Below are 14,355 nucleotides of genomic sequence, written 5' to 3'. Positions count from 1 at the left end.
CTAAAAAATATTTATCCCCAGGTGGAACAGAGCAGCTCAGTCCATACCCACTTATGCATCCAGACAATATTGATTCATTATTTACCTCCCACTTAATCTTCACCATAAAATCTCTACTTAATATAAACACTAAACATTCACCCTGCTTAACTTCCAAGTCAGTGGCAGCCATGAGATTTTCTCTATCAATATTATCCCAACCTCTATCATTGAAATGCACTTCTTGAAATTAAAACATGCCACCTAGCTGTAGATAACCTATGCACTGAAATCCTGAAAATTTGCAGCAGATACCACTGCACACCCCATGTCAATACTCATTAAGAAATACATCCAACAGTCTAGTGTCCCCTTCCTTTGGAATAAATCATTCACCCTACCCCTTCAGAAAGGGTAATACAAGTGACCTTTCCATCTATAGATGCATAGCAATACTTTTCCAAAATCAAGATTAAAAATCTTAGAAAAACATATGCATTCTCAACCTATCACAAGACACATTCTTACCAATAACCTGCTTGTCTTCACTCAGCATGGCTTTAGACTAAACTGCAATATCACCACTGTACTAATATGCTTCTCTAACAGGGTTAATCACTGCCACAATGAAGGTAATATTGTATCTGCCCTTTTCTTGTACATATCAAAAACCTTTGACATGGTTTCACATAATAAACTGCTCCATCAGTTAGCTTCCTTTGACCTGTCCTACTTCAGTCTGTCCTGGTTTCTCAGCTCAGATCCCAAGCTGTTAAATAATAATCCAGCATCTAGATCTTTTTACCAGTCTCTGATGTTGTCCCTCAAAGCTTCATACTAGGATAACTACTGTGTAATATATTTATCAATAATTTACACACTGCCAAAAAAAAGCGAAACTAGCCCACTATGCCAACGATGCAAACCTTAGCTGCTCTGTTCAAAATCCCATTCTTATCCAACACCTCACATGAGATTCATTCTCCTTCATAAAACAATAGATAGCAAAATCAGACCTAATTTTAAACCCAAAAAGATAAAACATCTCCTTTTCACTCCTAAGTGTCATACAAAATGCAAAGCTGATTTACAGATTCACCTCTGTAAATAACACAATCATCTTGAACACTAAATTAAAGTGTTTATAGTAGATAACACCATAATGTTCAACCTGCACATCCAACAAACAATGAAAGAAATCACATCACAAAGTATGTCTGTTATACAGAGATAAACAATAGGTGACTTAAATCAGACTAACATTAACATCCACCTGTCTGAGGCATATACTTCTGTATGTTTCACCTATTCTCACTATCTTCCAGTAAAATCTGGCAACTAAATTAGAATAATGATAATGGACCACAACTGTGAAAGAATACTAGTAGAGAGAAGGAAAACAGAACAGCAATTCACACTCCCTTACTTGTAGTAGGTGTGTCACCCAGGTAACACTTACAAAGTGTAAAAGTAATTATATCAAAGTTTTAAATGTAAGTAAGCAACACACATTTCTCAGTTTCTGTTCACTAATATCCAAACTCCCTTGCCTTTGTTGAAAACTGTATATTATTGCCATTTAATATTCTGATACATTTTAAGGACAATGATACAAAATGCCTTACAGACTGCATATCTCAAATTACTGCTCAGATAAGAGAAAAATGAACAGCATTCAAAGGGAAGACAGAACTACATTGCTGCAAACAATAGTCATAAATGGTTGTGTAATCACTCACTGCACTACATCTAAAATTAACACATGTACAAACAACTGAGAAAGTACAAGTGCCATAAGCCTTGTTAATACTGTAGTTGATTAGGGTCTTGCTTGTATGCACAATGATTTTCATTCCTGCTGTATAGCTGTTTCTGTGGCAAATAGAGATGACACCCTTACTGTGTTTTGTAGGTTCATTGGTGTAACAGTTCAAATCCAGACTTGTAATCTTTAATGTGTGTTAACATTTATTTTGTAATGTTGCTTATTTTTTTGTTTGATTTTTTAAATATCACTATTTGCACATTGTGTGGCTTAGCCCAAACATAGGGAAATGGATAAATACAATAAATGTCATGCAATGTACTTCTGTGATAAAGACTACATAAACTCTGCCTGTTAATCATGAGTGTGTATAGAGCACATCTGCCAAACATGGTGAACCACACAGTATATACTATCCTTAGATTATAGTTCAGTCTCACATTTGTTTTTTAAGGATGAAACCTAATAAGCACTGCTCAGAAGTATAAAAAAGGTGAGCTTTGCTTGTCATGTTTACATGTCACTTACCTTCTCGCAAGCCTTGCCTAATGGCCCAAATACAAAGCAGACAGAACACCTGCAGACAGGAAGCAGACATAATTGATTTCCAAAAGGATACATTTTGGCATCTTTTGCTTTCCAATGCACAACCCGCTATGCAGTGTTGCGCAGTGGTTAGCAACCTTCCCCAAAACTTACAGGTCTAGAATACCTGCAGACAGGAAGCAGACAGTAGAGAATTACAAATTATACATTGTATCCTCTGTGGTTTTCTGCTGCACAAACACTGCAAGTGGCATTATGCAGAGGTCAACACACATACTTAACAATGAATATGAAAACATACAGCTGTTTCTTAACTGTTTCTGTGGCAACAGATATAAGTGTAGGGCTACAGTACAGGTGAGTCTGAGTTCTGATCCAGAAAAATCCAAAGTTTTATTCCTGTTGTTCCAGTTTACTTTATATTAAAATTAATATGAAAACAATCAAGCATAGACATAACTGTCTACAGCAGGGGCATTGAGCATACACAGGATATCAGATATAAATTAAATGTGTTGCCGTGTGTATCAGTAGAATTATGGTTCTGCAATTGCAGATTTATTTTCTGAAGTGTCATGCCACACACATACATGTTTAAATACTCAGACCTTTAATGTATATGTATAAGTGATAAACAGCTCTGACAAACAAGGTCTCAGTTGCAATGGGCACTGTGCACAGTAATAACTGTAAAAATACACTTGTAGTCTAACCTTCCCTGTTGCAACTTATATAAGTTAATGCTCATGATGTATGTGAGCCAGGGTTCTAATCTGGCACATTCCCAACTTTATTAATGCCTGTCCACTCAAAAAAAAGAAAGAAAAAAAAGAAATAAACAAAAAATTCAACATAACTATAAATAACAATAACTATGTATAGCAGTGGAGCTCTTATGAATTATATGTGTGGCAGAGGGTATACTTAATATTCTGATTCTGTAATTATAATTGTCTTCTCTGGCCTAGGATGGTCATTCTGGTCTGAATGATAGTCAAATACACATGGATCTGTAAACCAGGACCTTGTCAAATCATACACATACATGGTTAACCCCTCACTCTGCCATGTTTATTGATATGTAATTCACAAGTATGTCCAACAAGCACTTCTTCTGTGGAAAAATGAAAAATCATGTATATGGAAGAATATGTTTTATATCTAATGCATAGGTATGAATCCCACACATTATACAAATTCATTTTATCAGTGTGTAAAGCCACACAAAAAAGTGTCAGGTAATAAAAGTTATTCCCCAGTGCATGCATGCAAAGTCCAATCAACTAACAGTTACATCAGCAACCACCCCATAAACTAATGTCAACTGTCAGAATAACCTTTCTATTTCAAAAACTGCTTTCCTCTCTGTTTGGCACTGTTGCTCTCCAATTAAAATCACGCAAACATGATTGTCATTATTGTTCAAGTTTGCACACTAGCACCAAATGTGATAACATGAATTGGTGAGAAAGCACTATTATCTGTTGCTGTTTGCACTGAGTGGACATGTCTGGAGATAGAATGGAAGGTGCCCAATTTAGGGCTCAAAGTTGGGGTGTCAGGGAGTCCAGAGTCTTTATGGAACTCCTTATAAAGCACTGCAACCAAAGGTTCATGCAGGGGACTATACCAGTTCCCAGTACAAGTCTGAGGCATGAAATAATCTGGCCAAGGATGTCTCCCGTGCAACTGGCATTCCGTCTACTGAAAAACAGTGCAGGCACCATTTTAATTACCTCAAAAGGCACAAGTGGATACATTCAACCAGTGGCTGGCTGACTTTAGGACTGCAGACATCCCACAGTTGTGTGAGTATACAGATAAAGAGAATTTAAACTAGATAGACAGCTGCATAAAAGTAAGACTGCTATGCAAAATGCTCTTCTCTTGTTCTCTTCTTTTTATTCCACAGCCAACCAGGATATAATGGTGAATAGGGAGGCCCATGCTAAGCATTTGAAAAGAGTGATGGAAGCAAGAGGTATGTATGCAGCACAATATAATTATTATTTTATCTAAAGTATTCTCCTTATATATAGTAGTAGCAAATTAAGCAGGCATATCCTAACCTTATAATCAAGCATGCATGCATGCATCAGTCTGTAGCACAAGCTAACTGTAGGAGTCAATTATAATCTTGTAGTCAGATGCTGTGGGTTGAAATAACACAAATAACAAATATATAGTGAAATCATTTAAAAATGTTATTTTTGTATCTGTGTGTATATGTGTATCTGTGTGTGTACTACCTATAATGAAAAACAAGCAAATTGAATTGAAATTGATTGATCAAAAAATAACTAAAAGCACAAAACAAAAACAAAAAAAACATTTTTTGCAGAGGGTCAAGCCCCCCTGCACACCCATACCCTCTACTACTTACATATATGAACTCTGAGATCACATAACAGCAAGAAAAGAGTGAATTCCCAATCCCCACTGTATCACTTTGTCACACTAATCACTTGTGCCAGCATTACTAATGTTCAACCAAAGAGAGGATTACCTGTATATGTATATATATATATATATATATATATATATTATATATGTGGGTGTGTACACACACACACACACACACACACACACACACACACACACACACACACACACACACACACACACACACACACACACACACACACACACACACGTATGTATTATCCAGTCATTTATTTATTCATTTGGCAGATAAACACAATTTGTTGCAGCTCACAGGGGATATGAATGATAATCCTCATTAGACACAAGGGTGAGAAAGTAACCATGGGTCGGGTGCAAACTTGGATGCACTCATTTATTTTGTTTCACACTTGTGGGCAATTTGCAGGATTACCAATTCACCTGTTGAGAAGTGGATGCAGAGTGAAGCACCAGGTCAGCTCCATGTGGATTCATGGACGACACAGAGAATCCAACCAAAATGTATACTAAATGAGCTCTGAACTGGAAAAGCAAAATATCAGATTAGCTCTGAACTGGAAAATAAAGTGCTGTGAAGCAACAAGGCTAATTGATGCACCACTTGCCACCTATACAACGTTATATTACTCATTTAAGGAAAGGCCTCTAAAAAGCATGTACATATGCACAAAAAGTACAGTAATAGATGGTACATCCATCGCATCTAAACAATGAGCAAATCTAACATAAACTGCTCAGTAACAAAAATGACATTTGAAACACATCTATCTATTTCTGCTGATAGCAAGAACTATTTCTAATATATGCATAGAATCATTTCCTTTTTTGTCCTCTTTTTGTTAGCAACTATCATTTATTAGCACAAATACATATTTCTAAAAAGAAAACTTTAACAAAAGATGGAAATCAGATGGACTGAGAAAACAGTATATGTGGGTGTTTGTATGTGTACTGGAGGATAGGGAAGAAATGAGTAGACTCTATATTTTTGATTTCTCATATATGGTAACCTAAAACCATTAGAGCAAGTTGAGTCTATTTACAGATGACATCACAGTATGTTCCATTATAGAAAATAGGGAAATGGGTATTATACAATGACCCCCCCCATTAATATTCCAAAACGTGCATGCTGATTGGTCAGTGTGCCCATTGTAAATCAGACTTATACTAATGGAAAAAAGGTAAGGCTTGGTTTATTTGTGTTTTTGGCAGCAACGGAGAACGGAAGAGCTCCATTGCTATAATCTCGCTATGTTAAATGAGTTTAACATAGAGAGATATCTTTAAAAAAAAGCAACGGAGATCTTCCTTTCTCCGTTGCTTTTTTTTTAAAGATATCTCGCTATGTTAAACTCTTTTAACATAACGAGACATATTTAAAAAAGCAACGGAGATCTTCCTTTCTCCATTGCTTCCACACACAGCTCTGATGTACTGCGTAAGCATACGCATGCGCAGTACATCAGAACTGCCACAGAATACTGGACAGCTGTGGAAGGGCAGCAAGGAGGCATTATACAATGCCATTATTTAAGAAATGTAAGTATTTTTTTCTTAAATAATGCCATTGTATAATAGTAATAACCCACTTCTGGATGTGTGGGTAATGCTGGATTTACCCACAGTTGTCTTTGTTTGGCCACTTGGGCTTCACCCTCATGACAAAACCACACCAACTGTGGGTAAATCCAGCATTACCCACACCCAGGTGTGGGTTATTGCTTAAATAGAGCATAGTTTGAGCTAAAATATGTGACGTGATCATAAATGATTCAAGATGCTACAGTTTACAAAGGAAACCATAGAAGCTGATAAAATACTACTATGCAAAGGAACAAGAGTGAAAAAGGTTCTAGTGTTTTTCAATATGTGCAAGGTAAATGGCAACAACTTCATTATTTTATTTATTTACTTTTTCTTCACTACATCATTCTCTTTTAATTGGTATGACTAATCAAATCTTAAGAGAATCACTGAACATATGATATCAAAAAGAAGGACAATAGGAATGCTTTGTATAAGCATAGTGTTAGTTATAACAAGAATAAGATGTTTTTATTTTCAGTCTTACAAAGTGTTAGTTTAGACAAAAGGTTGGGTGATTATAAAAATGCAGTAGAGAAGAAAGAGACAGACTGGCAAGTAAGACTAAATGCAGAGAAACCACCAGGTCTTAATGAGACTATTAATATAAAATGTTTTTTGAAAGACCGGAGACTTGCCATTCATGATTAAAATTATTATATGTGGGGTATGTATTTTTTATATGGTGTTCTAGACATTGTTCTTACAAACTTTTTTTTAAATGTTGGGTGTACTTTAAAGTTTCTTGTGGTCATTAATTAAATGGAGAGTTACATTGGTTAATTATTTTTGAAATGAGTATTTAATGGAATTTGTAAATATCTTAGTATTTTTCTGAGGAAGTCTATTGTTTTAGATGAAAGTGTTGAATAAAATTTTAATACACTAAAGTATTTTGAGAGTTCTGCCTGTTGTTGGTGTTCGTTGGTCTTTTTTGGTTTACTTAGTTACATGTATTTGTAACATATCCAAGTATGATTGTAGATTTTTTTTATAAGACCTGTTACTCCCACTACTATTGGAACTGTCTGGATATTTTTTCCACATTGCTCTAATTTCTGCCTACAAATCCTGATATTTTATTACTTTCTGTCTGTACACAAGACACTGTAGTCACTGGGTGTAGTGATTTCAATGATCAATGCCACTTTTGTCTTCTTTTATTATACGTCTATATCTGGTTTCCTTGCATCTGTCTTTTGAACTGTTGGTAATGGGTCATCCCATGTGATGTAGACCATCATTTTCTATGATGATTTGTGGCTCATATTTCCAGTCTTTTTCAGCCACTTCAATATTAGAATGTTTGCACAACCCCCAGTGCAACAGTCTTGCACATTATTATGCCTTTGAGTATACAGTCCTGCTGCCATTAATATATCACAACCAGCATGTGTGTGACTGTTTTCAGTTCTGTTTTACAAAACCTTAATTTGTCTGTTTCTCCCACACGTTTAATTGACTTTGTAAACCAACATGTATGTAGCCCACTATCTTGGGCTGCCAATATTAACCTTTCATCTTTTGGGTTGAATTTGCCTCTGCTTAACCATTCCTGCATTCGATCCTGATCAACATGACATTCTTCCAGGGGTTTTCTATACTTGCAAATATATTTATGCATTTTTCACATTTCTTGCCCTCTCATCTGGTCCTTCACCTTATATTCTTTCTTTTGTTTTTGGCACATTTAGTTGTTGCCTGATTTTTGTCTACTTCTGGTTTGATTTCCACTCCCTCTTGACCTTGATATGCTTCTGCTAGGCTAAGAAGGGAAGTCATCTTAGATTTATTCTCCTCATGCTTCAAAACTTTCACTATATTTGGGTCTTGTGAGGTCAGCAAATATGCATGCATTCCCACAATTACAGATCTATACAGCTATACAAGTAATCAGTTTCCAGGAGGCCCATACCTGCTTCAGAACAGGAATACATAATCTTGATATGCACTGATTTTTATAAATCATTTGATGAACATGAAGCAATTTTCTTGTTTTCCTGTCTAATCTAGCCAACATCTTTTTGGGCCAGTCAATCACTTCATAAATGTAAGTTAGGATGGGAAGACCAAACTGGTTTGTAGCTTGAATTTTGTTCCTAGATGTCAATGCTGTTTTCAGGATTAATTTTAGTCTTCTAAAATATTCCTTACTAAGTTTTATTCACATTTGTTCATGTTTTATTGCTGATCCTTCATCAATTCCCAAATATTTATGCATTCCCTCTTGCTCATCTTCTTTTATATCACATTCTTGTCCCAAACTGTTTTCTTGGTGTTGTAACTTTCCTGCTTTAAAGGTTGCTTTTGCACATTTATCAAGACCAAATGACATTCTTATATCATCTGAAAAAGTTTTGACTACTTGCAATTGTGCTTCCAGTTCCTCATCTGATGAGCTATACAGTTTTAAATCATCGACATAGAGAAGATGAGAAGTCTTTACACTCTGTGTCTTTCTGGGAACCAAATTATAGCCATGACCTAATCTGTTAAGCAGACAGCTTAATGGGTTAAGAGCAAGGCAAAAGAGCAACTGTGACAGAGTCACTCTGGAATATCCCTCTTTGGATTTTTATCCCTGGAATAATAATGTGTCCTTTATCATGGCTTAATTGCAAAGTGGTTTGCTTCATGGTCGCTGTGATGTAGTTTATCAGTGTATCTTATACATTTTAAGCACTCTTTTATCCCTGAATGTGAGATACAGTCAAAAATGTTTTTTTGTAATCAATCCATGCCATACTTAGATTCTTCCCTTTTTACAGTTCTCAACTATGACTTTTTTTAACAACAAATGATCCTTTATTCCATATGTCTTTCTTTTATTGCCCTTTTGTTCTATTGCCATATTTATGTTTTCTTCGAAATAACTATAAACTCTATTAGCATCAGTTCCAGTGTATAGTTTACAAGTTGTCAGAAGGCAAGTTATTGGTCTATAATTTTTAGGGTTCACTCTTAAGGAAGAGCATTGCTTTTTCTGTTGTTAGCCAGGTTGGTGTCTGTTCAGGGTGCGCATATAAATAGTTCTTACTCATGGCTAAATCTTTGTGTAAAGATGTTAATACTTTTAACGAAAAGTTAGGTACTGCATCTGGGCCTGGGGTTTTCCAATTAGAGGCTTTTCTTAACTTTGTTTCAATCTCTCTGGCTGTTACTTCATCCTATTCCATATCCTGTACCTTTGAACTTCTTATTCTTTCTTTTATTTCTTCTATCCATTTAATATCTTTATGTTCCACAGGACCTTCAAAAATACTTCTCCAAAAATGAATCTACTTCTTTGTTTTTTGGTGGTCTTTCAATTCCTTTTACCTTGTTTCCCAATTCTCTACAAAACTTTTTGGGGTCATCAATAAATTGCTTATTTTGTACTTTTACTTTATATTTATCTGTGTATCTTTTAATTTTTTGTCTGTGATGATATTTTTAGTTTATTATTGGTGATAGTGCATGATAAATCCTGATCCATTATAATACTGTGCATTGCTTTTATCATGTCTATCTTTCTGAGTATTTTTGTTGATCTATTCCCTCTTCTATACTCATCTAACAGTGACTCGTCTTGTCTTAATTGCTTTACAGTTTTCTCTATTCAATACTTCCATGATGGTATTCAATTTCTCCCCTTCCTTTCCCTCACTACCCTGTGTTCTTGTGGTAGAACTTTGCCTGTTATTAATTTAGCTGCACAGTAATATATCCTGTTTACTTCTTTTATTTCACATGGATCTCTATGGACAGTACTAATTACTGTGTTCATTTGTTTTATCACACTTCTAACTTTTAGGGTTTTATTGACCTTCTGCAGTCTATTTTTTCATTGATATTAATATGTCTATCTATCTCTATTAAATCAAGCAATGCTTCTCTTAGTTCATTTTCTTCTAAACTGAGGGCACATTTTTGTTCTCCTTTTTCTGCAGGCATTCGATAGAAAGTTCTATAGCATTTTCCGGTGGCACATTCTCTTCAGTTTCATCCTGTGTCATCTGTTGCTCTGTCATATTGGAACTCACTGGCCTATCACTCCTCAACATTGAGTTGACATAATTTCCTGTTCCTTCCCTTGCCGTCCAGCTTCAAGCGAACATTTATACTGGTTTCCTGTGGAAGGCTCCAAAATATCTTCATATGGCAACTGACCAGTTGCTTCCCATTTCTCTGGCTTCTCCTTAATTTGAATGTCTGTTGCTCTATCCTGCTGTGGTGCTTTCTGAGATAGATTTTCTACACTGAATCCTTCACTTTGGAGGTACTCCATAACCTCAGTTTCTATTTCTTTAACTTCTCCATTACTAATCTTCTTCTTTTCTTCTTTTACTCTGCCTTCTTATTTTTTGTATTGTAACGTTTTCCATATCTAGATTCCTTTGCCTATATAGCTCTTCAAATATCTTTTGTGCTGGTGAAATATCTTTTCCCAATATGCAATAAACATTTTCCAGTGAGATCCAAGATGGAATCTATACTGACTGGAGGAAATCTGACAATGTCTTCAAGGAGATATGCCTACTTTTTCCCCTTCCATTTGTGAGTTGGTAGAAATTTATCAAAGCATCAGAGGAAAATATGTTGTCAACATCTGTGGAGTATGTTTCCATGGATGATACTATGCTTAAGTAAGATAATGCTGTCAATAAGTATGTTATAATGCTGTCCTGGAAGAACTGATAGACACAGAAAATTATGAGGCAATAGTGCCTTTATGTAGTATTCATAAACCATGTGTGCCATAATGTATCCTTTGTGCACCAGAAGAAATGAATGACAAAACCTTTTGTGATTTAGCAAATGTTGGACACAATGGGGTAATTCCCAGTAATAAGTGAATACTGGAATAACTGGACTAAAGGGCCATTTCACTTCTAGCTAATAATCTGAGGTCTGAATCAAACCACGTACCCTGTGTTTATGAAGTGAAGACCTTAACCGTTATGCAAAATCCTCCCTTCTCCATTTTGTAGCTGTGCACACAGAACCTATGTAAAAGAATTCCCCAACCACTGACCACAATTCAAGAAGCACACAATCCTCCTTCCTCTCTCCTTGCACTTTACTAAAAAAAAAAAAAAAAAATTAAACTTTATTTTGATTTTGCCTCTTCTTAAAAGTACTCAATTGTATTTATTCTGCTGTATTTATTACTGCTTGGTAGTATCCTGATTAAATTGTAACTTATTCAAAGCATTTTGGTTTAAGCACTTGGGCTTCAGACCAGTTGTTTTACATTAAGAAGGTTTGTGGTCTGCACTGTTGTGGCAGGACAGGTAGCTTACATCCTTCTAAGTTGGGAATTGCTGATTGAAGGCTTAGTATCTGTTATTCTAAAAGTGTATTAGTGCTGGCTTAAGCACTTGGGCTTCAGGCCAGTTATTTTACATTAAGAAGGTTTGTGGTCTGCACTCTTGTGGGAGGAGAGGTTAGAATCTGTCCTTCTGAGCTGGTAATTTATGGTTAAAGGTTTATTGTGCCTGCTTATTTGAACTGTTTCTTTCTGAAACTGGTGTGCCTTGTTTGCTGTAGCATAGATTAGATTCAGGCATGCTGAATCTAGCTTTGTTTGTATAACTTGATCACTAATCCTGGCCATCTTTTTTTGGAGAAGGTTCCCCTGCACCCTAGTGCAAGAAGTGTGCAGTTAGAACTTGTCTGATTGAAGACTGCTGGAACAGGGCTTAGTTTTGAGCTTTTTTACTGGTTAATTGGGTAATTTGTTTAAATCAGTTTGCTTGTTTTCTATTGTTATATATAAAAAATTGCACTTTATTCATCTGTTTTTACTGTATTTGTGTTTCTTCCTACTTTATTGCATTTATTCTGCTGCATTTATTACTGCTTGTTAGTAGCCTGATTAAATTGTAACTGTTATTCTAAGCCTTTGGTTGAAGCACTTGGGCTTCAGACCAGTTGTTTTACATTAAGAAGGTTTGTGTCTGCACTGTTGTGGCAGGACAGGTAGCATACATCCTTCTAAGTTGGGAGTTGCTGATTGAAGGCTTAGTGTCTGTATTCTAAAAGTGTTATTAGTTCTGGTTTAAGCACTTGGTCTTTGGGCCAGTTATTTTACATTAAGAAGGTGTGGTCTGCACTCTTGTGGGAGAAGAGGGTAGATTCTGCCCTTCTGAGCTGGGAGTTTCTGGTTAAAGGCTTATTGTGCCTGCTTGTTTGAGATGTTTCTTTCTGAAATTGGTACACCTTGTTTGCTGTAGCATAGACTAAATTCAGATTTGCTGAATCTAACTTTGTTTGTATAACTTGAGAACTAATCCAGACCATCTATTTTTGGAGAAGGTTTCCCTGCACCCTAGTGGCAGGAGTGTGCAGTTAGAACTTGTCTGATTGAAGACCGCTGGAACGGGGCACAGTTTTTAGCTTTTTATTGGTTAATTTGTTTAAATCAGTTTGTTCATTTGCTACTGTTATATTAAAAAAAATACAATTTATGCATCACCTCTTAAATAGGGTTAAACTATTCCTGGTGCCATAAAGTCTGCTCTTCAAATTTTCCCTTAGAACTAGCCAGTTTTTTTTAGTTTTAGCACACAAATCTGTTTCTTTGAGTTCAACACTTGTTCAGAACTTGTTGTAAGCACTAAATAAGCTACAAATTACTACAGCACTCAACTTTCCTCACTTGTCTAGAGGAAAACAGTTTTTAGTACTTAATAAAGGGTCTGTATCAGTTCATCGAAATGTCTGAAGTTTGAACACCATATGTTCGAACTTCAAACCATGAAATGCAAAAACATTGAAGTCTTAAAACAGCAATTTTTTTCCCCAGGGAAAAAAATCGCTGTTCCAAGAAACACACCCACAACACAAACACACCAAAACAACATCAATCCACACACATACACTAAAAATCAAACATCTAACCCTACACTAAACTGTACATACACTACTACCTATCCAATTACCTTAACCCAAACCCTAACCCTAAGGTCCGTCACTATCGCACACTCTATAGTCAGGCACACAGATGTTCCACTCACCAGGCTAAACAAGGAGAAAGTTACTGTCAGCTGCCTGTCAGGTGCCAGGATCCACCACATAACGCATGCACTCAGGTCACACCATATCAAGTACAAATATGACTCTGTCATTGTCCATGTTGGTGTGAATGACCTGAGACATACCTCCCTGGACTACATGAAAAGAGACATGGAGGAGCTCTCTGATCTTGTAGCCCAGGCAGGTATGGCCCTAGCTCTGCCATCACCCAGAATGATACCACAGTACAAGGACAAAATGATTGATTTCAACAATTGGCTAAACTTCTGGTGTCATTCTAAGGGGATCAAGTATCTGTCTGCCTGGGATGACATGATTGACAGACCACGATGCTTTGCCAGAGATGGCCTGCACCTGTCACCCTTGGGATTCTGGATACTGGCTAAGGCTCTTTCCACCCCTGTAGTGCCTTTTTTAGGCAAGATTCAAATGACAAATTCACCAAATAACAGGTACAAGCAAGGAAAATCTGAGGGTAATGCTACTCAATGCTAGAAGTCTAAACCTCAAAATGCATTCACTTGAGGCACTCCTTAAAATGGAGAACATCGACATCTGTGCAGTGACAGAGACCTGGTTCAAGGCTCCAGAGAGCACCCCTGCATTAATAGGCTATAATTCATACCACACCTTTCAGCCACCTAACATGGACTGAAACACTAAAGGCGGAGGCATGTCCATATTCATTAAGGATATCCACATGAACAGGCTAGTTGCTCAGTATAATGCTTCCGAGATTACCCAAGTGCAACTAACTCTGGGCAAGACCGCAATCCAAACTATAACTTGCTACAGATCCCCCACCATGCCCCAGGATTCCCAATCCTCATTTCTTGATACACTGGAAAATATTAGAGTACAACCCAGCACCCTAATAATGGGCGATTTCAACTACTCCCACCATTAACTGGGAAAACTACTCATATACCAACTCTTTTGCTCAACATTTTCTGGAATTCATAAATTCCAGTGCCTTGGATCAAATTATCCACACCCCCACCAGGGGCAGCAATATCCTAGACCTGGTCATTACCAAC

This window comes from Protopterus annectens, chromosome 5.part0, assembly GCF_019279795.1.
Source record: "Protopterus annectens isolate FY-2018-M chromosome 5.part0, PAN1.0, whole genome shotgun sequence".
Taxonomy (NCBI): domain Eukaryota; kingdom Metazoa; phylum Chordata; order Ceratodontiformes; family Protopteridae; genus Protopterus; species Protopterus annectens.
Note: the sequence above shows the minus strand (reverse complement) of the source record.